General features: G+C 50.5%; 1 protein-coding gene across 4 annotated transcripts in view; it reads right to left on the reverse strand.

Annotated features, from left to right (window-relative positions):
* Nucleotides 1-24,682, reverse strand: part of LOC145537806 (S-geranylgeranyl-glutathione receptor P2RY8-like) — a 49,085-nt gene that overhangs the window by 11,437 nt on the left and 12,966 nt on the right. The window contains exons 2-3 of one of the 4 annotated variants that reach the window (XR_014076427.1): nt 15,521-15,592; nt 9,985-10,743 (exon numbers count right to left, since the gene is read on the reverse strand). The exons of 1 other annotated variant lie outside the window; for it this stretch is intronic. The gene's annotated coding sequence lies outside the window, so the exon portion shown is untranslated. Of the gene's footprint in view, nt 1-9,984; nt 11,101-15,520; nt 15,593-24,682 lie in introns of those variants that run through there. 2 more of the 4 variants (XM_081568679.1, XR_014076429.1) reach the window with 2 other exon arrangements.

Below are 24,682 nucleotides of genomic sequence, written 5' to 3' on the forward strand. Positions count from 1 at the left end.
GGGTTGCAAAGACTTGGACACGACTGAAGTGACTGACCAGGCGTGAGGTCCTACTGCAGCGAGGGGAGAGACCTGAGTCTGCTATGACCAGTGTCCTTATAAAAAAGGAACAGTTAGGGGGATTTCCCTGGTGGCACAACGGTTGAGAATCTGCCTTCCAGTGTAGGAGACACAGGTTCGATCCCTGCTGGGGGAATTAAGATTTCACGTGCCTTGGGGCGACTCGGCCTGAGAGCCACAAGGACTGAGCCTTCACACATTAGCTAGAGTCTGGGCAGCGTGGAGCCCGTGAGCTGCAACAGAGACCCTGCTTGCCACACTAACACGCAACACAGCAAAAAGGATATAAACATTAAAAAGGCGGGGGCATTGGGCATGAAGGAGGGAGACGGCCGGGCAGAAACGTAGGCAGAGGCGGAGAAGATGCTTGAATAAGCCAAGGAATGCCAAGGATGGGCCAGGAAACCCTCTGTGACCCCACGGACCGCAGCCCGCCAGGCCCCTCTGTCCGTGGGATTCTCCAGGCAAGGATACTGGTGTGGGCTGCCATGTCCTCCTCCAGGGGATCTTCCTGACCCCGGGGGTGAAACCAGTGTCTCCTGCATTGGCAGGCGGGTTCGTTACCATCAGAGCCACCCAGGGACACCTAGAAGCTGGGATGGAGGCGTGCAAAAGATTCACAACCACAGGGATCCTTCAGAAGGAACCCACCCTCTCACATACACCTTGACTTCAGGTCTCCAGATGTGAAAGGCACTGACTCTGTATTGTTGACTCCCAGTTGGGTGGGGAGGCGGTTTCCTTCCAGCAGTGCCAGGAAACAAACGCACAAGCAAACAGAAGCAGGATTTAGCCGACAGACCGCAGAAAGCCAGCGCGGTCCTCCTGCGGAATGAAAGCGGGGGAGGAATCTCTACGAGACTGCAGGGCGCGGAAGGATGAGATTGCAGGAAAGACACAGATGTGAGGACGTGGCCCACAGCCTCGCGGGTCATTTGGTGGATGCTGACAGCAGTTAAAGATGCGAAAACTGCCCTGACCGTGACGTGGACGTCTACTGAGGGACTTCCCTCGTGGTTCGGTGGTTGAGAATCTGCCTGGCGACCTGCCTACACTGTTGCTGTACATGGGTGCGGCCGCTATACAGAGCAGAGTGGAGGTTCCTTAAAAACTGAACACAGAGCTACTGTATGATCCACCCGTCTACTCCTGGGCGGGGAGCCAGAGAAAAACATGAGCTGAAACGATACAGACACCCCAGTGTGCACTGCAGTGCTGTTTACAACAGCCGGGACGTGGAAGCGACCGAGATGTCCATCAACAGAGGAAGATGAAGACGGTGTGGGGTGTGTACACAATGGAGTATGACTCGGCCATAAAAAGGAACGAAACAAAGCCATTCGCACCCACAGGGATGGACCCAGAGACTGTCGTAACTGCGTGAAGTAAGTCAGACAGACAAGGGGAAGCATCTCTGACATCACTTATACGTGCAATCTAAAAAGACATGATACAAACGAATTTACTTCCAAGGTAGAAGGAGGCTCAGAGACTTGGAAAATGAATTTACAGTTCCCAGGGGGGAAGGATGGGGGGAAGGGATAGTCAGGGAGTCTGGGATGGACATGGACACACTGCTGTATTTAACATGGAGAACCAGCAAGGACCTGCTGGACAGCACAGGGAACTCTGCTCAATACTCTGTAATAACCTCACAGTTCCCAGGGGAAGGATGGGGGAAGGGATGGTCAGGGAGTTTGGGATGGACATGGACACACTGCTGTATTTACCATGGAGAACCAGCAAGGACCTGCTGGACAGCACAGGGGACTCTGCTCAATACTCTGTAATAACCTTATGGTTCCCAGGAGGAAGGATGGGGGAAGGGATGGTCAGGGAGTTTGGGATGGACATGGACACACTGCTGTATTTACCATGGAGAACCAGCAAGGACCTGCTGGACAGCATAGGGAACTCTGCTCAATGTCACGTGGCAGCCTGGATGGGAGGGGAGTTTGGGGGAGAATGGATACGTGTATATGTAAGGCTGAGTCCCTTTGCTGTCCACCTGAAACCATCACAACATTGTTAATTGTCTATATACCAATAATAAAACTTTACAGTTTGAAAAAAAAATAAAGGACTCCGCCTTGCAATGCGGGAGGCGTGGGTTCGACCCCTGGTTGGGAAACTAAGGTCGCATGTGCCTCTGGGCAGCTTAGCCACGAGCCGTAACTTCTGAGCCCGAGCGTCACAATGAAACATCCTGTGTGTCACAGCTAAGGCCCGACACAGCCAGACAAATATTAAGAAGAAACAGTGTTGGGCCTTATTTTGCCTTCAGGACCACGCCGCACCCCATAGGCGACCACTGGGAGATGTCTGCTCTGTAGCATCCTTGCAGGCACGTCCCGGCGTGCGTGAAACACACATTTCACACACTGTGAAATGAGAATATCTCCTGCCGTATCAGTAAACTAGAAAGGTCACAGCCAATCAGCAGTTTCTGCCCTCCACATGAGCTATGGTTTTTCCAGTAGTCACATATAGACCTGAGAGTTGGACCATAAACTAAGCTGAGCGCCGAAGCATTGATGCTTTTGAACTGTGGTGTTGGAGAAGACTCTTGAGAGTCCCTTGGACTGCAAGGAGATCCAACCGGTCCATCCTAAAGGACATCAGTCCTGAATATTCATTGGAAGGACTGATGCTGAAGCTGAAACTCCAATACTTTGGCCACCTGATGGGAAGAACTGACTCATTTGAAAAGACCCTGATGCTGGGAAAGACTGAAGGCGGGAGGAGAAGGGGACGACAGAGGGTGAGATGGTTGGATGGCATCACTGACTCAATGAACCTAAGTTTGAGTAAACCCCGGGAGTTGGTGATGGACAGGGAGGCCTGGTGTGCTGCGGTCCACGGGGTCGCAAAGAGTCGGACACGACTGAGCGACTGGACAACACTGTCAACAGGAACAGGTCTGGCCCCAGACAGCTGAGGTGCATATGCAAGGCGTCAGTTCAGTGAGCCCAAGGCTTGCATCCTCCATACAGAGAATGCTTGATTTCTTCACTCGGTATCTGATCTTTGCTGTTCAGACCCCCTGCTCCCTTTGTTGCAAACTTGTATACAGCCTGATTCCCCCTCCCGCCTGTTTGGAGCAGTTTTCTCAGAGCTACTGAGATGCTGACCCCCCAGGCTCAGAGTCCTAAACACGCCCACCCAATAAGATAACTCCCTTACTTTCTGTCTGTGACTATATATTTTAGTCCACAGCGCTCACCCACCCGGGCAGACGTTTTACCCTGCATGCTGTACACATCGCCTGTCATGACCTTCTCACTTTGACCATCTGTGAATGTCTCCATCGCACGTACACAGTTTTTCTCTGCCGTTTTCCACACTTGAATAGCCTGTGGTTATATGTTACCTCGCTCCCCGGGTTGTGGGCACTCGGACGCATTGTGTGAATTTCGTACTGTTGACCACACACACCCACGCAAGCATTTCTGTGCATGGCTGTGATAACGTCTTCCACAGCCCAGATTATGGTTCAGATGGTGAAGAACGGCCTGAAACGCAGGACACCCAGGTTTGAGCCCTGGGTGGGGAAGATCCCCTGGAGGAGGGCATGGCAACCCACTCCAGTTTTCTTGCCTGGAGAATCCCAGGGACAGAGGAGCCTGGCGGGCGACAGTCCACGGGGTGTCAAAGACTCACACACTACGGAGCGACTAAGACACACAGGCTTGCCGATACAAAGGCTACGCTCGTTTTACGTTGAAAGCGTTATGTTAGTTAGAAAGGAAACTAGATCTGAAACCAACCCTCTACGTTTGCACCTTAGAAACTAGAACAGGAGGCTCCATTTAAATCCCAAGGGAGCAGAAGAGAGGAAGCAATACAAGTGACAGCAGAAAGCAGGGAAAGTGAAAACAGGAAAATCAAGAGAGGAAAGAAAAGGAAATCAGAAGCTGGGTCTTGGAAGAGATCGAGAAAAGCAATAAACCTCTAGTCAGGCTGAGAAAAAAACAGAGAGACACAGAGCATAAATATACAGATGCCAAGTGAGGAAGGGCTGGTAGGAAGGATTGGGAGATGGCACTGACCCAGATACACCAGTGATATTCTCTGTAAAGTAGGTAACTAAGGAGAAGCTCCTGTATAACACAGGGGACTGTACTCACTGCCTTGTGGCGAGCTAAATGGAAAGAAAAATCCAAAAAAGGAGGGGATATAGGTATTCACACGGCCGATCCACTTGGCTGTACAGAGGAAATGAATACAACGTTGTAAAGAAGCTGTGCTCTAATAAAAACGACCAAAGAGACAAGGAGAAGACGCATATCCCAAACACCCGAAACCAGTCGCCCGCTGTCACTACAGATCCCTTGCTTGGTCGCCCAGTCGTGTCCGACTCTCTGCGACCCCGTGGGCTGCAGCCCGCCAGGCTCCTCTGTCCAGGGGATTCTCCAGGCAAGGATACGGGAGTGGGGACGGAGGTTCAAGAGGGAAGGAAGGCATGTATTCCTATGGCTGATTCATGTTGCTGTATGGCAGGCACCAAGGCAGTATTGTAAAGCAATTATCCTTCACTGAAAAATAAATCAATTAAAAATTTTTTTAAAAAAAGAGTACTGGAGTGGGCTGCCCTTTCCAAAGACATTGGAAGAACGATCAAGCAATACTACGAACAGTTCTATGCCCACAGGTTTTATTACCTAGATGAACGGGACCACATCCTTGGCACAACCTGCCAAGACACACCCAAGGCTGAACAGGCCATTAGAACAGGCCTGTGTTTATTAAAGAGTAGAATCAATAATTAACAACTTTCCCAAATTAAAAAAAAAAAAGCACCACGTCCAGATGGACTTACTGGTGATTTCTACCAGACACTTGAAGGATGGAATGGTACCAATTCTCTACGTTTTCTTTTTTTCCCCCCAGAAAATAGAAATAGACCACTGTCACTGCAGATCCCTCCCCCACACGGTGCCAATTTGCAGTTGCAGAAAACAGCACAAGGGCGGCATGGGGGGAGGCAGTACTCATTTGCCACGTTGTCAACAACCACAGCCTGCCAGCAGCCTGAGGGGTGAGAGGTGCCACGTCACCCAAGGCTCAAGTCATACCTCACATGGGGGCCGCAGAGGGTGAGAGTCTTTCTTTCTATCTTCTGGGGTTGAGTGTGTTTCTCGAGTCCTCCACTGGCGCTTCCTCTGTGGAATGGGTTTTCCGAACCGAGCCCGACCCGCCCTTGGGTCACTCAACTCCGTCTTATCAGCGTGACGGTAGCGGCCGTTCCTACGCAATCGAGGGGATCGCATTCGTGCGGATCTATTTCTGGGCTCGCGATTGTGTTTCCATTGATCCATGCGTCTCTCTTTCACCCAAACCACACTGCCTTTTTTAAAAATTATTTGTTATTGCAGTCTAGTTGCTTCATATTGCAGTATAGGACTTCCCTGGTGGCTCAGCTGGTAAAGAATCCGCCTGCAATGCGGGAAACCTGGGTTCAATTCCTGGGTCAGGAACATCCCCTGGAGAAGGGGTAGGCCACCCACTGCAGTATTCCTGGGCTTCGCTCGTGGCTCTCATGGTAAAGAATCTGCCTGCCAATGCGGGAGACCTTGGTTCGATCCCTGAGCTGGGAAGATCCCCTGGAGGACAACATGGCAACCCAGTCCAATATTCTGGCCTGGAGAATCCCCTGGACAGAGGAGCCTGGCGGGCTACAGTCCATGGGGTCACAGAGAGTTGGACACGACTGGGCAAGTAAGGCCAGCACAGAGTCGCTTTAGAATGTCAGGTTAGTTTCTGCTGGACAGCAAACTGAATCAGCTATCTGTATACACGTATCGCCTCTCCTTTTGGACTTCCTTCCCATTGAGGTCAACACAGAGTATGATTCTTTCTGTGCTCCAACTTACTTGGGTATCTAACAATATAAAAAACACATCAAAACTGTTCTCAAACTACAACGAGTTAAATATAACACTTTTGCATTCACAAAATAACACGTGCACTTTAGTTTTTAGACTACTGAATTTTTTTTTTCTAACTTTAAACTTTTTATTTTTTATTAGGGTATGGCCGATGAACAAGGTACCACAGAGAACTCGATACGGTTCCCTGTGCTATCCAGCGGGTTCTTATTGGTTCTCTATTTTATACATAATTTCGATGGTGAATATTTGTCAATCCCAATCTCCCATTTTTTTTTTAAATTTTTTTTATTTAAGTATTTTTTTTACTGAAAGATAATTGATTTACAACATTGTGTTGGTTGGTTTCTGTTGTAAAGTGAATCAGTTTTACATATATAGAGAGAGATTTTTAAGATTCTTAAGATTATAAGATTTTTTAAGATTTTAAGATTCTTTTCCCATATAGGTTCTTAAGATTCTTTTTAAGATTCTTTTCCCATATAGGTTATTACAGAATATTGAGTAGAGTTCCCTGTGCTATACAGGAGGTCTTTGTTGACTCTCTGTCTATATATAGTGCTGTGTATTGGTCCGTCCCAATCTCCCAATTTATGCCTCTCCATCCTCACAAGTTTTAGTATTCTTCCTATTCTGAATGGTTTATGTCCATGTTAACTAAAGAATTTCAGTCGCTAGAAAGGATATAAAAGACTATATGTGCTGTGCATGTATATTTATAATTCATATATGTATGTGTCTTGATTACAAATATGATCATAACCTCAGAAATTTGCAGCTGTTTTTTAAAAATTTTTATAAAAGTAGATAGTTGATTTACAATGTCGTATTGGTCCTCAGATGTACAGCAAAGGGAATCAGCTATACGTGTACATATATCCCCTCTCTTTCAGATTCTTTTTTTCCACTTAGGCCGTTCCAGAGTATTGGGTAGAGTTCTCTGTGCCATACAGCAGGTTCACATTAGGTATCTAGTTTACATACAGTCGTCTGTATTTGCAAACCACACTGTCTTGTTCGGGTCTCGAAGGGCCCACGCTGTAACTCTGCTTTTCTCTGTGTGTGTGTGTGATGCTGACGACTCTGAATCTCATCACTTTTTCTGGTGTACGTGCCGCACACGTGAACCTCGTGAACCAGTTCTCTGTACACAAGGGGCAACTTTTACTTTTGTTGGTGGCGTTTCATGGCTGCATTCGCATTTTGCACCTTTAAAGATTATTTTAAAACAGATCTTTTTTTTTCAAGTGGATCATTTTTTTTTAAGTGCTTTGCTTTATGGAATTTGTTGACAGTACCACCTCCGTTTTATATGTTGGCTTTTTGGCCGAAAGGCATGCGGGAATTTGGCTCCCCGACCAGGGGTGGAACCCTCTCCCCCTGCACTGGAAGGCAAAGTCTTAACCACTGGACCACCAGGGAAGTCTCAATATTTTGTATCTTTCAGTTCAGTTCAGTTCAGTGGCTTGGTCGTGTCTGACTCTTTGTGACCCCATGAACCGCAGCACGCCAGGCCTCACTGTCCATCACCAACTCTCAGACTTTACTTAAACTCATGTCCATCGAGTCGGTGACGCCGTCCAGCCATCTCATCCTCTTTTTATCTTTATCATTATCTTTAGGTTCCAGAATCTTGCCACGATGTCATGTGTATTTCATACATAGCTCAAGAGTACCTTCTCTAACCAGTAACTAAAGTTTTCCCTCCTCCTTTTTCTTTTTGGAATTCCTTCTACTTTAAAATTTTTTCTTATTTGGAAAAGAAATAAAACGACTGTTCTATGAGGAAGGTGGGACCCTCAGCTCCCCAACCAGGGATGGAACCCACCCGCCCTGCCATGGAAGTACACAGTCTCAACCGCTGGGCCTCCGGGGGAGTCCGACGTTTCTTTAGCTTTCTGTCGCCCAGGCTGTGTTCTAACTGTGCCATCACCCACAGGGACGGTCACCACGCCTGCCCTTGGCAGAGGCTCCGCGTCTGCTGAGCAAACACAGGACGCGATCCGAGAGAGCACGCCGGAAAATGTCAAACTCTCGGGAAGCAGTGGCGTCTGAGACGTCCCCGAGTTGGCTCACCCATCTGAACTCTGCTGTCTTCCCAGCTGGGGCCGTCAGCCTTTGCCTGAGGTGCCTATCTGGAGGCACTGGAGATATCCCTGCAATTCTAAAACTTTTTATGAGACACGGATACTGACCAAGTGATTCTCGAGTCTACATGACGTGCTAAGTCCGTTCAGTCGTGTCTGACTCTTTGTGACCCCGTGGACTGCAGCCCGCCAGGCTCCTCTGTCCATGGGATTCTCCAGGCAAGAACACTGGAGTGGGTTGCCATGCCCTCCTCCAAGAGATCTTTCCAACCCAGGGATCGAACCTGGGTCTCCAGCATTGCAGGTGGATTCTTTACCATCTGAGCCGCCAGCGAAGCCTTTAGAGAGAGGCAAAAAGTCCAGACTAGCCAACACACAACTTAAGGAGGAGGAGAAAATGGGGTCATTGACACCACCCGACTTCAAGACTTACTACAGAAATAAGCTGTAGTAATGACAGTAGTAATTACCGTAGTGTAGTAAGACGCTCCAGTAATCAGGATGGCGGGGGGAGGAAAGCGAGGTAGGGAAATACAGACGGAGGGGAATATGGGGTACAAACTATCATCTATAGAATAAGCTACAAGGAAACTATGGATAAAATAGATCAACTAATGAGAAACCATGAGAAGGGCATGGCAACCCACTCCAGGATTCTTGCCTGGAGAATCCACATGGACAGAGGAGCCTGGTGGGCTACAGTCCACGGGGTCGCAGAGAGTCAGACACCACGGAGTCGCTGACGCTTTCATAGCCGATTGACTTTGCTGCACAGCAGGAAAACTAACACCCCATTGTAAAGCCACTACACTCCAGTAAGAAATAGGCCTTGAATATTCATTGGAAGGGCCGATGCTGAAGCTGAAACACCAATACTCTGGCCACCTGACGCGAAGAACTGACTCACTGGGAAAGACCCTGATGCTGGGAAGGATTGAAGGCAGGAGGAGAAGGGGACGACAGAGGAGGAGATGGTCGGATGGCATCACCGACTCGATGGACATGAGTTTGAGCAAACTCCGGGGGTTGGTGATGGACAGGGAGGCCTGGCGTGCTGCGGTCCACGGGGTCGCAAAGAGTCGGACACGACTGAGCAACTGAACTGAAGAAATAATTTTAAAAATGTTGGGGAAGATATAAAAAAATAAGCTACAAACACATATTGTGCAGCACACTTAATACAGCCAATATTTTCTGAGAGTTGTCAAGGGAGCACAGTCTTTAAAAACTGTGAATCACTGGATTGTACACCTGTAAGTTAAACACTATTTTACACCAACTATAGTGAAGTGGAAAAAAAAAAAAGAATCATGACCTTTTAGGAATATTTTAGGTAATTTGTTTTTTTAAAGACAGTGTGGCATCGGTAATACAATAGAGAAATGGATCAGTGCAACAAAACACAGGGTAGACAGAGGTAGACACTCTCCATGTGGTTCACTGATCTTTGACAAAAGGGCACTGTAATGGAGCAAAAAAGGGCAAAAACGAGCAAAGATCTTTGACAAAAAGGAGCAAAGACGGTCTCTTCAACAGACGATGTTGGAGCAACTCACATCCACAGGCAGAAAAGAAAAAGAATCTCGACGCAGACCTTACTCCCTTCACAGTAATGAACTCAAAACGGATCACAGACCCACACGTCAAACACAAAGCAGTAAGCCTTCTACACGATGATGCAGGAGAAAAACCCAGATAACCCCGTGCCTGGTGATACGTTTTTTTCTTGGCTTGGCCAAAACTGTCATTGGGGATTTTCTGTAACACCTTGGATACAACCCCAGAAGCACAACCCATGAAAGAAATCACAGATAAGCTGGACTTCGTCAAAATGAAAAATATCTGCTCTGCCAACAACTCTGTCTGTAAAATAAGACAAGCCATAGACTGGGGGAAAATATTTGCAAAAGACATACCTGGAAAAAAAAAATAAGGACCAGAACCCACAATATGTAAAGAGCTCTTTAAAAAAATCAACAATAGGAAAATAAACAACCCAATTGAAAAAGGGGTGGCCAGACACCCAAGAGCTTCATCAAAGAAGTTGTCCAGACGGCAAAGAGGCACAGGAAGAGAAGTTACAGGTCGTATGCCCATCAGGGAATTGTGAAGTAACACCCCAGTGAGGACGAACTGCTGCCTGACGGGTATCAGAATGACTGAGGTCTGAGAACAGCATCACCCACTGCAGCCAGAGAGGAAACGGGGACTCGATTCCACGCCGGGCGTTGTTAAGAGGGTCCTTGCATCTTCCGTGGCCCTCCGGTCACTGTGAGGCTGGAACCACACTCTGAGTGGGACCTGATGACCTCAAGACTCCGTGTTCTCCAGGGTCCCTCCCTCTCTTTGTCACCCCGGGACGTTACCTCTGCTGTGTCGTCCCTGAGGGGACGCTCCGTTCGGCGGCCGGAGCGGTGGAGACGGGGTGGCGGATGCAGAATGGACCGGGTGTCTGTCCCTCTGTGTTCTGAGTGGAGCTCTCGGATCACAGGACGGCTGAGCGCAGACGCACACACGGGGCTCTGATCTCCGTCCCCCGTTTCTGTGCCCCACAATTGCACAATCGGCGCGCAGAGAATCGCAGGTGATTTGCATGCCCACACGTGTGTGATTGTCATCTGTCTCCTCCACGACCCAGCCTGGCGTCCTCTGCCTCCTGTGTGCTTCTCTGCCCTCCAAGCTTCGCCAAACGAGCCAGAGTCCACTTTCTACCCAAAGGAAAAAAAAAAAAAAACACCTCCGCTATTCTTTTGCATGACAACGTTTTGTTCTTTAATTTTTTTTTTTTTCCATTGTCATGCTGCACTCCTCAGCCGTCTGGTCTCAATCACACCTGCAAGTTTAGCCTCTGTCTCTAAGGCAGGAAGCCACTCAAAGTGGATGCATTAATTAAGCATTAATTAACGTGAAGTGCCACTGTGTAAAGACAAGAAAAGAAAAAAAAAAAGAGCTGGTCTGGGGGGGTGGAGGGTTGGGCAGGGGACCTGCCGGGAAACAGGAGCTTGCAGGTTGCACATATTGTGACGGTCACAAGGGCTTGCTTTGTGGGTGAACCAGAACGGCAGCTGTGTGAAAAAGTGGGGGAGATTTGCTTAGCAGAACAGTAGACAGAGAAAGTCACAGAGACAAAGAGATAAAGGCAGAGATATGAGAGAGTTCTGCACAGCCTTGATTCCCCAGTGTATGCATGTTATGTCATTTCACTTGAATCAGACTCTTTCCAACCCTCTGGGCTCCTCTGTCTACAGGATTTCCCCAGGCAGGAATTCTGGAGTGGGTTGCCATGCCCTGCTCCAGGGGATCTTCCCATCCCAGGGATTAAACCTGTGTCTTCTCTCTTGCAGGCAGATTCTTTACCGCCTGAGCCACCAGGGAAGCCCTGGAAACACGGAAAAGCTCGCGTGGGATGCCACTGAACACAGACCCAGTTGCGCGTCTTGGCGATTTCTCAGGAGGTGCTCGGCGTTCCCCCCAGAAAAGGATATTTTAAGCGAAGTCGCCATAGTGAGCCCTCTTGGGCGCTAGGCTGCATGAGACATGAAACTCCACAGACACATCTCCTATCTGGATTTCCCCCCAACCCCCACAAGCTCAGCTGGAGAAGGTCAGAGACGAGGGTCTCCCAGGCTGGGCAGACCACACACCCAAACCTAGAGGATAACCCGGTGAATCTGACACGGCCCAGAAGGAGGGTCTCCAAAGAGCCCATCCCCCGGAGAGGGTCCCAGATGACCCGGGGGAGGGGAGCCCAGAAGGACATTTCAGGGCGCACCAACTTAATTCTGGTTTTCATCTGGAATGTAGGAAAGTCGTGGCGCTTTGCTGAGAGTTAGCAGATGGACTGACCATCAGCATGTGTCTGGTTTACGAACAAAATGAATATGGGTGTCCTGAGATACATGGTCAGACACAGACCACCCCTTCCCCACCCCAGTCAGTAAGAGCTGGGTCTGGAAATGAGTAAATGCAAAACGGGCAGAGCTTAGAAGCTGTTTAATGAGGATGAGGAGCTGTCAGTGGACTTCCATAGGAAGTCTCATTAGCCACCACCGTCGGAGGGACCTGCAGGGCCAGAGGGCTGCAATATGAGGTCAGAAAACGGCTAATTCTCCTTGGAAACAAAGCTACGATAAACCTAGACAGTCTATTAAAAAGCAGAGGCATCACTTAGCTGACAAAGGTCTGTCTACTCAAAGCTATGGTTTTACATGTATGGATGTGAGAGCTGGATCGTAAGGAAGGTTGAGCGCTGAAGAATTGATGCTTTTGAACTGTGCTGTTGGAGAAGACTCTTGAGAGTCCCTTGGACAGCAAGGAGATCCAACCAGTCCATCCTAAAGGAGATCAACCCTGAATATTCACTGGAAGGACCGATGCTGAAGCTGAAACTCCAATCCTTTGGCCACCTGATGTGAAGAACTGCCTCACTGGAAAAGACCCTGATGCTGGGAAAGATTGAAGGCGGGAGGAGAAGGGGACGACAGGGGATGAGATGGTTGGATGGCATCACCGACTCCATGGACATTGGTTTGAGCAAGCTCTGGGAGATGGTGAGGGACAGGGAGGCCTGGCGGGCTGCAGTCCACGGGGTTGCAAAGAGTCGGACACATCTCAGAAACGGAATGACAATTCCACGCTGGGTTGGAGGAGGGGCTGCCCACACACCTGGGGTTCTCTGCAGGGCCAGAAAGGAAGCGGAGATAAACCGAGATGAGGTGATGAAGGCTGAGTTCTGGCTTATAGTAGACACTGCCTACTGGTGATTGAGGCTTACCAGAGCCCACAGATGGATGGAAACTTGCCAGCATGGGTCAGTGTCCTAGGGCTGCCAAAACCCAGCACCCCAAACGGGGGGCTTAAAGCCACAGACATCCATCCTCCCCCAGCCCTGGGGACCAGACAGCTGAGGTCAAGGGCTCCCAGAGCTGAGCTCCATCCAGAGGCTCCAGGGGAGGGTCCTTCCCACCTCTTCCAGCTTCTGGGGGCTCCAGACTACAACGTGGACGGACCTCGAACACACGATGGTCAGTGAGAGAGGGACACACGGTGTGTGATTCCACTGATAGGAAACGTCCAGAACAGGCAAATCCGGAGAGATTGAAAAAAAAAGAAAGAAAGCAGATTTTTGGTTCGCAGAGTCTGCAAGGAGTAGGGACTGAGGTTTGATGACTCATGGGAACGGGGGGGGTCTCCTTTCGGGGACACTGAGAATGCTCTTGAACCAGAGACGACGGTTTGAACAACACTGTGTATATGCTAAATGCCCCTGTATTGTTTTGGGCTTCCCTGGTGGCTCAGATGCTTAAGAATCCGCCTGCCAATGCAGGAGACCGGGGTTCGATGGCTGGGTTGGGAAGATCCCCTGGAGCAGGAAACGGCAATGCACTCCAGTATCCTTGCCGGGAGAATCCCATGGACAGAGGAGCCTGGCGAAGCTGCAGTCCACGGGGTCGCAAGAACTGGACACAACTGAGCGACTAACAGGCACGTGCGTGGTGTTGTTTACTTGGAAGGGTTAACTGCGTATCGTGTGAATGCTAGCTTAGTTTTGAAAAAAGCCTCGTGAACCCCAGGGGAAACCTAAGGCTGGATCTGGGGTGCTTTGCGGTATCTCGTTGGCCTGTTGCCCCGTGAACTCCCTGGCTCCCCGTTCGCCCCTCATTTGGAGACCATCCCCCCATTGGTTCCATCATCCACACCCCTTGGGTCACGGCCGGCTGTCTGGAGCTGACCGCCCGCCCCCGGGTCCGGGTCTGCAGTCCCCGAGGCTGCTTGGATGCCCGCCAGGACTTGAACAGAAGGAAGAGATGGCCTGACCGCCCCTCACTGTTTACACAAAGCATTGTCCCAGGCACTTCCGTGGACCGGGAGAGCCGGCCAGGGGTACGGTTCTCATTTCCTTGTTTGCGAAGGTCACAGATGCCTCCTTCCTGGCCCTGCGTCTCAGGGGAAGAGCGTGGAAGGGTCGGGCCACGGTTCCCCGAGCCCTCGGGCCATGGCGCCCGGTGTTTGGAGGGCATCATCCCCGGGGGCTTGCGCACTAAGTCGCTTCAGTCGTGTCCGACTCCTTGCCTCCCTGTGGACTGCAGCCAGCCATGCGCCTCTGTCCACGGGGCTCTCCGGGGACCCTGAGGTGCAGAGGGGTGAAGGGCCTGGTGTGGGACACGGTCGGCTTGGCGCTGAGTTCAGAGCTGGACATGGGAGTGCTCCTGGTAACGACCAAAGGCAGTGAGGGAGCCGGCGAGAGGTCGAGGGATGCTGGATGCTCTCTGGGATCTCGCAGGGAGACAGCGGAGGAACTCACGGTGGACCAACAGAGGGAGGGGGCCCTGGGGATGGGGGCCGGCCCCGGGGCTGGGACTCTGGACAAGCTAACCAGGTGTCCCCTCTTGTCTCTTGCTGCATGGGACCTGGTGTCCAGTTCCTTCGAATCCCACTGCAGTGACCTGGGGTCCGGTCCCCCCGTGTCCCCTGCACTGACCTGGGGTCCGGTCCCCCCGTGTCCCCTGCACTGACCTGGGGTCCGGTCCCCCTTGTCTCCTGCACTGACCTGGGGTCCAGACCCCTCATGTCCCACTGCTCAGAGGAGACAGGAATGGACCAGGCTAAGTGGTGACTTCAGCCCCTGGATCAAGCCATTCCTGAAGCTGCCCTGATATTTCTGATGACCCAACTTGTCCATTTCTGCGTTGACCTCTGCTTCGCATGAGCTGAGTTTCTATTGTTTGCCACCAAAACCGTTATGACTCACCCACCAGGAACCAGCATCCCCCCCCCCCACAGTGGGAAGGCAAAAGTCCACAGAGCTCTCACCTCCTGCCCCAACCAAGGCTGGGCCGCCCCCCAGTAGCCACGTGCACACGACCATGGGCCCCACCTCCTGCCCTCCTCGCCTCTGGACCTTAGCCAGACTCCTCAACTGAGAGCCACCGTTTCCATCTCAACAGAAACGACAACAACAGCACCTTAGGGTGTGGAAGGATGAGGGGTGTTTCCACGGACGCCTCAGGCATCACTCGAGCCCCCGTCTCATAACCCCTTCTCACCCTGTGTCCTCTCTCTGCAAACCCCACGAGTAACCCTTACGGCTCTGGGGTGCCCGGGTTACACTCACACAGTCCTGAGAAGAGCTGATGTGATCTGAGCCCTCCCAGCAGAATTATTAATAATTACGAGCTAAGTCGCTTCAGTCCTTGCGACCCGAGTCTTTGCAACCCCACGGACCGTAGCCCACCAGGCAAGAATACTGGAGCGGGTTGCCATGCCCCTCCTCCAGTGCATCTTCCCTACCCAGGGATCGAACCCAGGTCTCTTACATCTCCTGGGTTGGCAGCCAGGTTCTTTACCACGAGCGCCCCCTGGGAGCCCCATTAATAAACGTCACCGTTAAAATGGACACTTGCGTCCCCACACCTCCCGGAGCATCCGTGGGGGACACTGTCCCCCTCGTGGTCTCCCCGCCCCGTCCCGGGTCCCGTGACTCACGTGGCTGCAAGGAGGGTGGCCGTCCTAGGTCAGCAGTCTCGAGCCGGGTGCTGGGGGGACCCTCCCTGCCCCCTTCAGGGGGGAAGAATACAAAGAAATGGGGTGAAACGACAGCTTCCCCGCATCTCCCGGGGACCCTACCGCCCGTCCGCCCACCAGCCCTTCAACGGACAGAGTCCCCAACCCTCCAGGGACACAACGGGCTGCCTGTTAACGGTAATCTGTCAGCTGAACGCTTAATTAAATGCGCAAACGTTATGAAACTCTCGGAGCCCCAGGGCAGAACCGTCCGGGATGGAAAAGCTTCCTCTTTTTCACGGTGGGGTCCCGGGGTGGGGGGGTGGCGGTGGACGAGGTCACCAGAGGGGATTTTACGCATTTTCATAGTACCTCTTTTAAGAGCAAGCATAAAAGAGAGTAAGTCTCACCGAAACAGATTCAGGAATCACTTCCTAAGAGTGGCTAGTTGATGCTGAGAAAGTGTAGTAAGTTGGAATGAGGCTTTGTTGGAATATATTTCATAGTAGTTTGTTTTGGAAAAGCTGCTAAAGAAGAACTATTTAGGAAATCATATAAAGAAAGCTGAGTGCCAAAGAATTGATGCTTTTGAACTGTGGGGCTGGAGAAGACTCTTGAGAGTCCCTTGGACTGCAGGAGATCCGACCAGTCCATCCTAAAGGAGATCAGTCCTAGGTGTTCATTGGAAGGACTGATGCTGAAGCTGAAACTCCAATCCTTTGGCGACCTCATGCGAAGAGCTGACTCATTGGGAAAGACCCTGATGCTGGGAAAGATTGAAGGCGGGAGGAAAAGGGGATGACAGAGGATGAGACGGTTGGATGGCATCACTGACTCGATGGACATGGGTTTCAGCAAACTCTGGGAGTTGGTGATGGACAGGGAGGCCTGGCGTGCTGCAGTCCACGGGGTCGCAAATAGTCGGATGCAACTTAGCGACTGAATGACTACAACAGCATAGACCCAGACCTAGGATGGCTAGATCATATGGTAGCTCTGTTTTTAATTGTTTGAGGAATAGATATACACAGAGGGCGATCCATCTGTATCGTGGAATATTATACAGCAGTGAAAAAGGAAGGAGCCCGAGACACAGGCAACCACGAAGATGAACCTTCAGGATGTGATGCTCAGTGAGAGAAACTCAGAAAAACACGGATCCTGTGTGATGACACTCACAGGCGGTCCGACCCGCCTAAGCCATTGTGCCCGCTTATAATGGTATTGCGTTATGCACTTAAAAATCTGTTCTTATGACAAAAACAAAATAAAGTGAGATAAAGTAACATAAAAATATTTTGAGTAAAGTAAAATATAGGTTTGTTGTTGTTGTTTAGTAGCTAAAGTGAAGGAAAATGAAAGTGTTAGTCTCTCAGTCGTGTCCAACTCTTTATGACCCCATGGACTGCAGCCCACCAGGCTCCTCTATCCATGGGATTCTCCAGGCAGGAATACTGGAGTGGGTCACCATTCCCTTCTACAGGCGATCTTCCTGACTCAGGGATTGAACCTGGGTCTCTGTCACTGCAAGCAGAGTCTTTACCACCGAGCCACCAGGGAAGCCCCCTCGTGTCCATGTCTCTGTAACCCCATGGACTGCAGCCCACCAGGCTCCTCTGTCCATGGGATTCTCCAGGCAAGAGTACTGGAGTGCGGTGCCGTTTCCTTCTCCAGGGGATCTTCCCGACCCAGGGAGGGGATGCATGTCTCCTACACTAGCAGGCATAGTCTTTACTGCTGAGCCACCAGGAAAACCAAGGGGGGGAATAAATCAGGAGTTAGGGATGAGCAGACAGACTCCACTACATATAAAATAGATAAACACTGTGTTCCTGCACAAGGAATTCCATTCAGTATCTTGTAATCATGTATAATGTAAAAGAATCTGAAGCAAAATCAAGTCACATAAGATAAAAAAAAAAATTATCAAGATCAAATATCAAAGAGCTCCTTAGAATGGGTTGGGGGTGGGGGGAAGGGAATTTCTACATTGATTCTGGTGTGAGCTTTCGGTGCCCTGTGCAGAGCACGAGGCTACCCGAGCAATGTCATCGGGGCTGCCCTGGGCTAGGAGATGACCCTGGGTTGTCCAGGTCACCTCGAGTCACCTCGGGGTCCTTCTAAGTGGTGGAGACAAGGCAAGAGTGTTAGTTGCTCAGTCTTGTCCGACTCTCTGCGACCCCATGGACTGCAGCACGCCAGGCTTCCCTGTCCATCACCAACTCCCAGAGTTTACTCAAACTCATGTCCATGGAGTCGATGATGCCATCCAACCATCTCGTCCTCTGTCATCCCCTTCTCCTCCTGCCATGACCAGAGATCAAATCCACGTCCCGTGCGTGGGGAAACTCCAAGAAAGCCCAAGGCAGGGACTTTCTAACCTTGACCTTCTCTGGTGACCACAGGGCAGCGTGCCAGGGCCTGAGAGACCGTCCCCGGAGTGTCCGGGGCTGGGCCCAGTTTTGTCTGTGTCGAGAGATGACTCCGCCAAACCCAAAATGTCAGGCCCGGGAGCCGTCGGCAGCGTGACTGGCCGAGATGTGCAGAGTTTCGCGTGTGTCTGAGTTTCTGCCCAGCTTTCGCTTCTGGCCTCGGGGAAACAGCGCTGTCCAGGCGTGCGCTGCGTGGAAAGAGACCCCCAGGTGCCCGTTGAAAACAAGTGGGTTTCTTTATGCTCCTGCGGAGACACCCCCTCCTCAGTTGCCCCGTCCCTCCGCCACTGGGAAGATGCGTTTGAGGACCGATGCCCGTGGGTTTAAGCTCCCTTCCCTCCTCCCTGACCCAGTTCATGGGCCCTTGTTGCAGCCCCCAGGGGACGTGAGCACTGATAGCTTTCTCCATGCATGCTGAAAGACTTTCCAGGTGGACAGCTAACAAGAGAAGCTTTAAAGGAGGCATGTGCTTTTCCGACACACCATGAACACGCCGTTTGAAGATACAACCGCTGGCTGACCGCCGTGAGGGTTTTCAGGGCATGCTAACTTTTTCCGGTGAAATATGCTCCATCCTTCATGGAAACGGCCCATGGAGACTGTATGCAGAGACTAGGGAGGGACTTGCCTGGTGTCCAGCGGTTAAGACCTCGCCTTCCAAGGTGGTGCAAGTTCCATGCCCCCGGCCTGGGAGCTGGGATCCCAAGTGACTTTCGGCCAAAAACCAAAGCATTAAAACAGAAGCAAGACTGGAACAAATTCCATAAAGCCTTTAAAAATGTTCCACATCAAAAAAAAAAAAATCTTTCAAAAAACGATGGGGAAAATGTCCCAATATTCCTGTCCTTTTTCCTTTAAATCTTTTTTTTTTTTAAGCTCACTTGACTGCTTTCTGTTTGTGAACTTGTCTTTCGTTTTTATCATTTTTGCAGAGTTGAAATTGCATGTCGTCCAAATCTACATTGGCAAACCTTTTATCACCTCGTCCTGACAAACACAGGTGTTGGCATTGACACGTCGAGATGGTTTCCGCTTCCTGTGCAGCACAGGGCCGATGTGCTAAAACGCTTCTTCCGGACAACTTGTCCTCAGGTGAAAACTGATCAGAGCAGCATAAATATATTGTGCAGCTTGATACACAATAGTTTGTTGCTGTTCAGTCGCTCAGTCGTGTCCAGCTCCTTGCAACCCCATGGACTGCAGCACTCCAGGCCTCCCTGTCTATCACAACTCCCGGAGCTCGCTCAAACTCATGTCCATGGACTCGGTGATGGCATCCAACCGTCTCATCCTCCATCGCCCCCTTCTCCTCCCGCCTTCAATCTTTCCCAGCCTCAGGGTCTTTTTTGATGACTCGGCTCTTGGCATCACGTGGCCAAAGGATTGGAGTTTCAGCGTCAGCATCAATCCTTGCAGTAAATATTCAGGGTTGATTTCCTTTGTTTGAAAAAAAATGTATTGGATGTTATTTATTCCCTGGAGGAGGTGAATCCCAGTCCAGATCTTCCAACGCATTTAATGAAAAGGAAGGTCTGCACAGGTTTATAAAACCCTGTACTTGGCTTCCCAGGTGACTCAGTAGTAAAGAACCCACCTGCCAATGCAGGAGACACAAGAGATGCAGGTTCGATCCCTGGGTCGGGAAGATTCCCTAGAGGAGGAAATGTCAACCCACTCCAGTACTCTTGCCTGGAGAATCCCATGGACAGAGGAGCCTGGCGGGCTGCAGTCCATGGGGTCGCAGAGAGTCGGACACAACTGAGTCAGACACACACACATATATGCAGCTAGTATGTCAGTTAAGCTTCTATTTATTTCTTTATTTTTTGAAGCATAGTTGATTTACAGTGTTGTGTTAATTTTTGTGGTGCAGCACGCTGACTCAGTTACACACATGTATACATTCTTGTTCCTATTCTTTTCCGTTATGGTTTATGGCAGGACACTGAATATAGTCCCCGCGCCACACAGTAGGGCGTTGCTGTTTATCCATCATATATGTAACAGTTGCATCCGCTCAGCTCAAACAAGAATACTGGAGTGGGTTGCCATTTTCTGCTCCAATGTTGATTCATACGGGATCTTAACTGCGTGTTGAAATGCTAAGAACACTAAAATGAGGAAGTGTGATTTTGCGGGCATTTTCCACAAGGAAACCTGAGTCGTAGGGGGCTTCCCTGGTGGCTCAGATGCTAAATTGTACGCTACGTCTATTCTGTCCCCATGAAAATACTCAAGTACACCACCCTTCTTGTGCTAAGTGCAATGATTAACAGAAAGACAAATATATTATTTTTGTATGTACATAGAGTCTAAAAAAACATGAAATACTAGCAATACATACAATTGCTGGTACGTAGAACGTAAAAAAATAATACAAATGAGTTTACAAACAGTCAAGACATGGAAGCAGCTTAAATGTCCATTGATGCAGGGGTAGTTAAAGGAGATGTGGTACACACACACACTGGAATATTACTCAGCCATAAAAAAGGATGAAATAATGCCATTTGCAGCAACATGGATGGACCTAGAGATCATCACCGGCTTCCCTGATGGCTCAGTCAGTGAAGAACCCGCCTACCCATGCAGGAGATGGGGGTTTGAGTCCTGGGTGGGGAAGATCCCTTGGAGGAGGAAATGGCAACCCACTGGTACTCTTGCCTGGAGAATCCCATGGACGGAGGAGCCTGGGGGGCTACAGTCCACAGGGTCGCAAAGCGTTAGACATGACTGCGCACGCAAGCCTATTCCGCTTCCTGTGTCATTCATGAAAAGTCTCCTCTGCTTCGGTCACGATTCTTTCTCTCACCCTTGGGTTATTTGGAAACGTCCAGCCCTTGAAGGATCGTTAGCCTCCTTTTAGGTACTGGTTTCCAGCCTAATTCCATGAGGATCAGACTGTGTGTCCCGAATGTGTTCCGTCCTTTGAGATGCGTGAGGTTTGCTGCAGACCCAGGAGGCGGTCCGTTTGGGAACTGCGTGGACATTATCACTATGTCTGTGGTGTCCGGACGTAGCTAAGGGAATCTGGGGTAGCCTGAGATGAATGGCTGTCCAGGTACTATTTTTCACGGTCTCTGACCCTTGTGACGCTTACGTGCGATCTCAGTCACTCGGTCGTGTCCGACTCTTTTGCGACCCCGTGGACTGTAGCCCTCCATGCTCCTCTGTCCATGGGACTCTCCAGGCAAGAATACTGGACTGGGGTTGCCATTTCCTCCTCCAGGGGATCTTCCCCACCCAGGGCTCGAACCCCCATCTCCTGCGTGGGCAGGCGGGTTCTTTACCACTCAGCAGCCTGGAGGATCCTTGGATTAGGGACCACACCTCAAAGGACTCTGTGTTGCAAAAAGGATCTTAAAAGACTGCCCTCTGTAAAGACCCTATTCTGCACCCCCCAAGAAAAAGTCATATTCTGAGGTCTTGGGGGTGACAACATCCCCCAGCTGAACTTTCGAAGTGCACATTTCAGCCCCTAACAGTCCCACGTCTAAGTCGGTGGTATTTTGGCGTTCCCAGATCTGCAGGATGCGTAACGGACTAGGCGTCTGGTGATTCTGTCAGTTTCCCGCTGAGTGAATTAACACGAGACCTTTTTCTGAGCTCTGACCATTCAGCTGCGCTGAGGGCTACGAGCCACTGGAGACTTCTGGTCTGCACACTCTCAAGCCCCAGCTCCAACAACCTAGAGGAGGGGCCCCTGGGTGGAGAAGGGCTGGGTTTCCTGGGTGACGAGAGGCGACCAGGGGCTGATGGTTGAGAAGCTGATAAGATCGTAGGAAGCAGATGTTTATCTTTCTGTGAAGGGCATGACAAGCATCACGTAACAACTCGGGGCGCTGACGGCCAGGGACCCTGGGTTCCCACCGTGGTGGAGAATCAAAAAAAATTGACCCTGTCCGTCCTGATACATCTGCTGAATCTCCAAAGACCTAAAAAAAGATGTCTTCACTTTGCCTCTGACCACAACATTCAGAATTTTCTCGCTTAGATTAGGGGAAAAAAAATAAATGGTTTCAGACAGGAAAGCATCTATCTGCAATGCAGGACACCTGAATTCGATCCCTGGGTCGGAAAGATGCCCTGGAGGAGGAAACGGCAACCCACTCCAGTATTCTTGCCTGGAGAATCCCTTGGACAGAGGAGCCTGGCGGGCTACAGTCCACGGGGTCGCAGAGAGTCGGACCCGACTGAGTTAGCGTGCATTTCTAAACTTTATAACAGAAACATATGCTGATCGATACTAACCAAAGCATCTTTGTTTTTCCTTCCTAAACCCCGCTCCACATAGTGGCACCAAAACTCCATGCTGCAGACTTGGCACTTGAGACAGTGCTCTGTGTCACTCAGATCTCAATAAAGGTCGAGGGGACTGGACTTCCCTGCTGGTCCGGTGGTTAAGGATCCGCCTGCCAATGCAGGGGACGCGGGTTCGATCCCCCGTCCGGGGCGACTAAGCCATGCGCCAAAACTGCTGATCCTGTGTTCTAGAGCTGGGCTTTGCCACAAGAGAAGCCCCCCGCGATGAGAAGCCCGCACCACAGCTAGAGAGAATCCCCTTCCCGCTGCAGCCAGAGAGCCCACGCTCAGCAAATGAAGACCCAGCACAGCCAAAAAACAATAAATACATCATTTTTTTAAAAAAATTTGGGGAGGATAAAGAAAAGGAAAAAAACACGGCCACACAAAGACTCGTACAAGAGCAGAAAACACGTTCGCTCACGCTCAGAGCCCCTCTAGGATGAGCCTGGAGGTTTGTCATCCAGGGAGGAGAAACAGGCTCACGCTCTTAGTGAGGCAAGAGGCCTGTTGGATGGAGAGTTGGAGGGGGCTCCTGCCCACCCCAGATCCCCATGGACACTTGAGACAGCCTGGCTCCGTGGTTACCATGGTGAGCAGAAGCTGAGCCATATCATTGCATCCCAGGGACTCAAGAGCATCACACTGGAGTCTTGGATGCTTCCATCTTCTGGACACACGTGGTTCCCTGGGGTGGTTCTCTGGGACAATGGATATGCCTTGCGAGTGTTCCCACCCACAGGAGTGGATACCGGGGGCATTGGGGGAGTGGCTGTGACCCCGGGGGCCCAGTGTGAGGACTAAGCGGCTGGTTACAGAAACCAAGGGGTGTGATCAGGCCCGGGGGCCCGATGTAGGGCACAACGGAGACTTGGGGGGGCTGGTGGGGCCCTTGGGAGCCAGGCCAGGCCGTGAGAGGCAGGGTCAGCCTAACGTCAGGCCTTGGGGACCTGACGCAGTCCAGGTGAACTGCTACCAAAGCAGTACAGTGAATTTTGTCTACGATATCCGTGTGTGTGTGTGCACTCAGTTGTATCCGACTCTTTGTGACCGCATGGACTATAGCCCCCAACACTCCTCTGTCCATGGGATTCTCCAGGCAAGAACACCAGAGTGGGTTGCCATTTCCTTCTCCACATAATATCCGTATATGTGGTCAATTGCCTGTCTAGATGTTGCTATGTAGGTGTTTTTGTTAAAGGCGGGATGCCTGTTTAAATTGTTGAACTCTGAGCAAAACAGATGACCTGTCATAACATGGGTGGGCCTTGTCTAATCAGTTGAAAGCTTTTGCAGAAAAGAAACCAAGGTCCTCCAAGGAAGATGGTATTCTGCCTCCAGATGGATTTCAGATGCAACCTACAGTATCATCGCATCCCTGGGTCTCCGGACGACTGGTCTACCCTGCAGAACTGGGACTTCCTACAATCCACCATGGACGTGAGTTTGAACAAACTCTGGGAGATGGTGAAGGACAGTGAAGCCTGGCATGCTGCAGTCTGTGGGGTCACAAAGAGTTGGACACGACTGATCTTCCACACTCATAAGCCTTTTCCTTAATCTCTGTCTCTCATCTCTACGTATCTACGTATCTAGTTAATTTACAGATAAGTATATACATCTATCTATCGTGTATCTATCATCTATCTTCGGACAAGGCAATGGCACCCCACTCCAGTACTCTTGCCTGGAGAATCCCATGGACGGAGGAGCCTGGCAGGCTGCAGTCCATAGGGTCGCACAGAGTCAGACACCACTGAGCGACTTCACTTTCACTTTTCACTTTCATGCATTGGAGAAGGAAACGGCAACCCACTCCAGTGTTCTTGCGTGGAGAATCCCAGGGATGGCGGAGTCTAGTGGGCTGCTGTCTATGGGGTCGCACAGAGTCGGACACGACTGAAGTGACTTAGCAGCAGCAGCATCTATCTTGTGTATCTGTTCATCCCCATCTAATCACTCATGATCTATCTATCTATCATCTATAAATAAATATGGATCTATCCATCTAATCATCCATCCTTTTAATACTTTTGTTAGCTTTGGAGCTTCCCTGGTAAAGAATCCGCCTGCCAATGCAGGAGACACAGGTTCTATCCCTGGGTCAGGAAGGTCCCCTGGAGGAGGGCATGGCAACTCAGTCCAGTATTCTTGCCCGGAGAATCCCATGGACAGAGGAGCCTGGCGGGCTACAGTCCACGGGGTCGCCCAGAGTCGAAGATGACTGAATCATTGGGCACAGCACCTTAGCGTTCTCCAGAGACGCGGAGCCAATAGCGTATATATGATAAGGAAACAACTCCTGTGATCACGGAGAGTGAGAAGTCCTGGGATATGCTGTCCCTAATCCAGAGACCCAATGGGCCAATGCTGGGACCCCACCAACCCTCAAGACCAGAAAATCATCACT

This window comes from Giraffa tippelskirchi, chromosome Y, assembly GCF_054371585.1.
Source record: "Giraffa tippelskirchi isolate mGirTip1 chromosome Y, T2T-mGirTip1v1.2.pri, whole genome shotgun sequence".
NCBI lineage: Eukaryota > Metazoa > Chordata > Mammalia > Artiodactyla > Giraffidae > Giraffa > Giraffa tippelskirchi.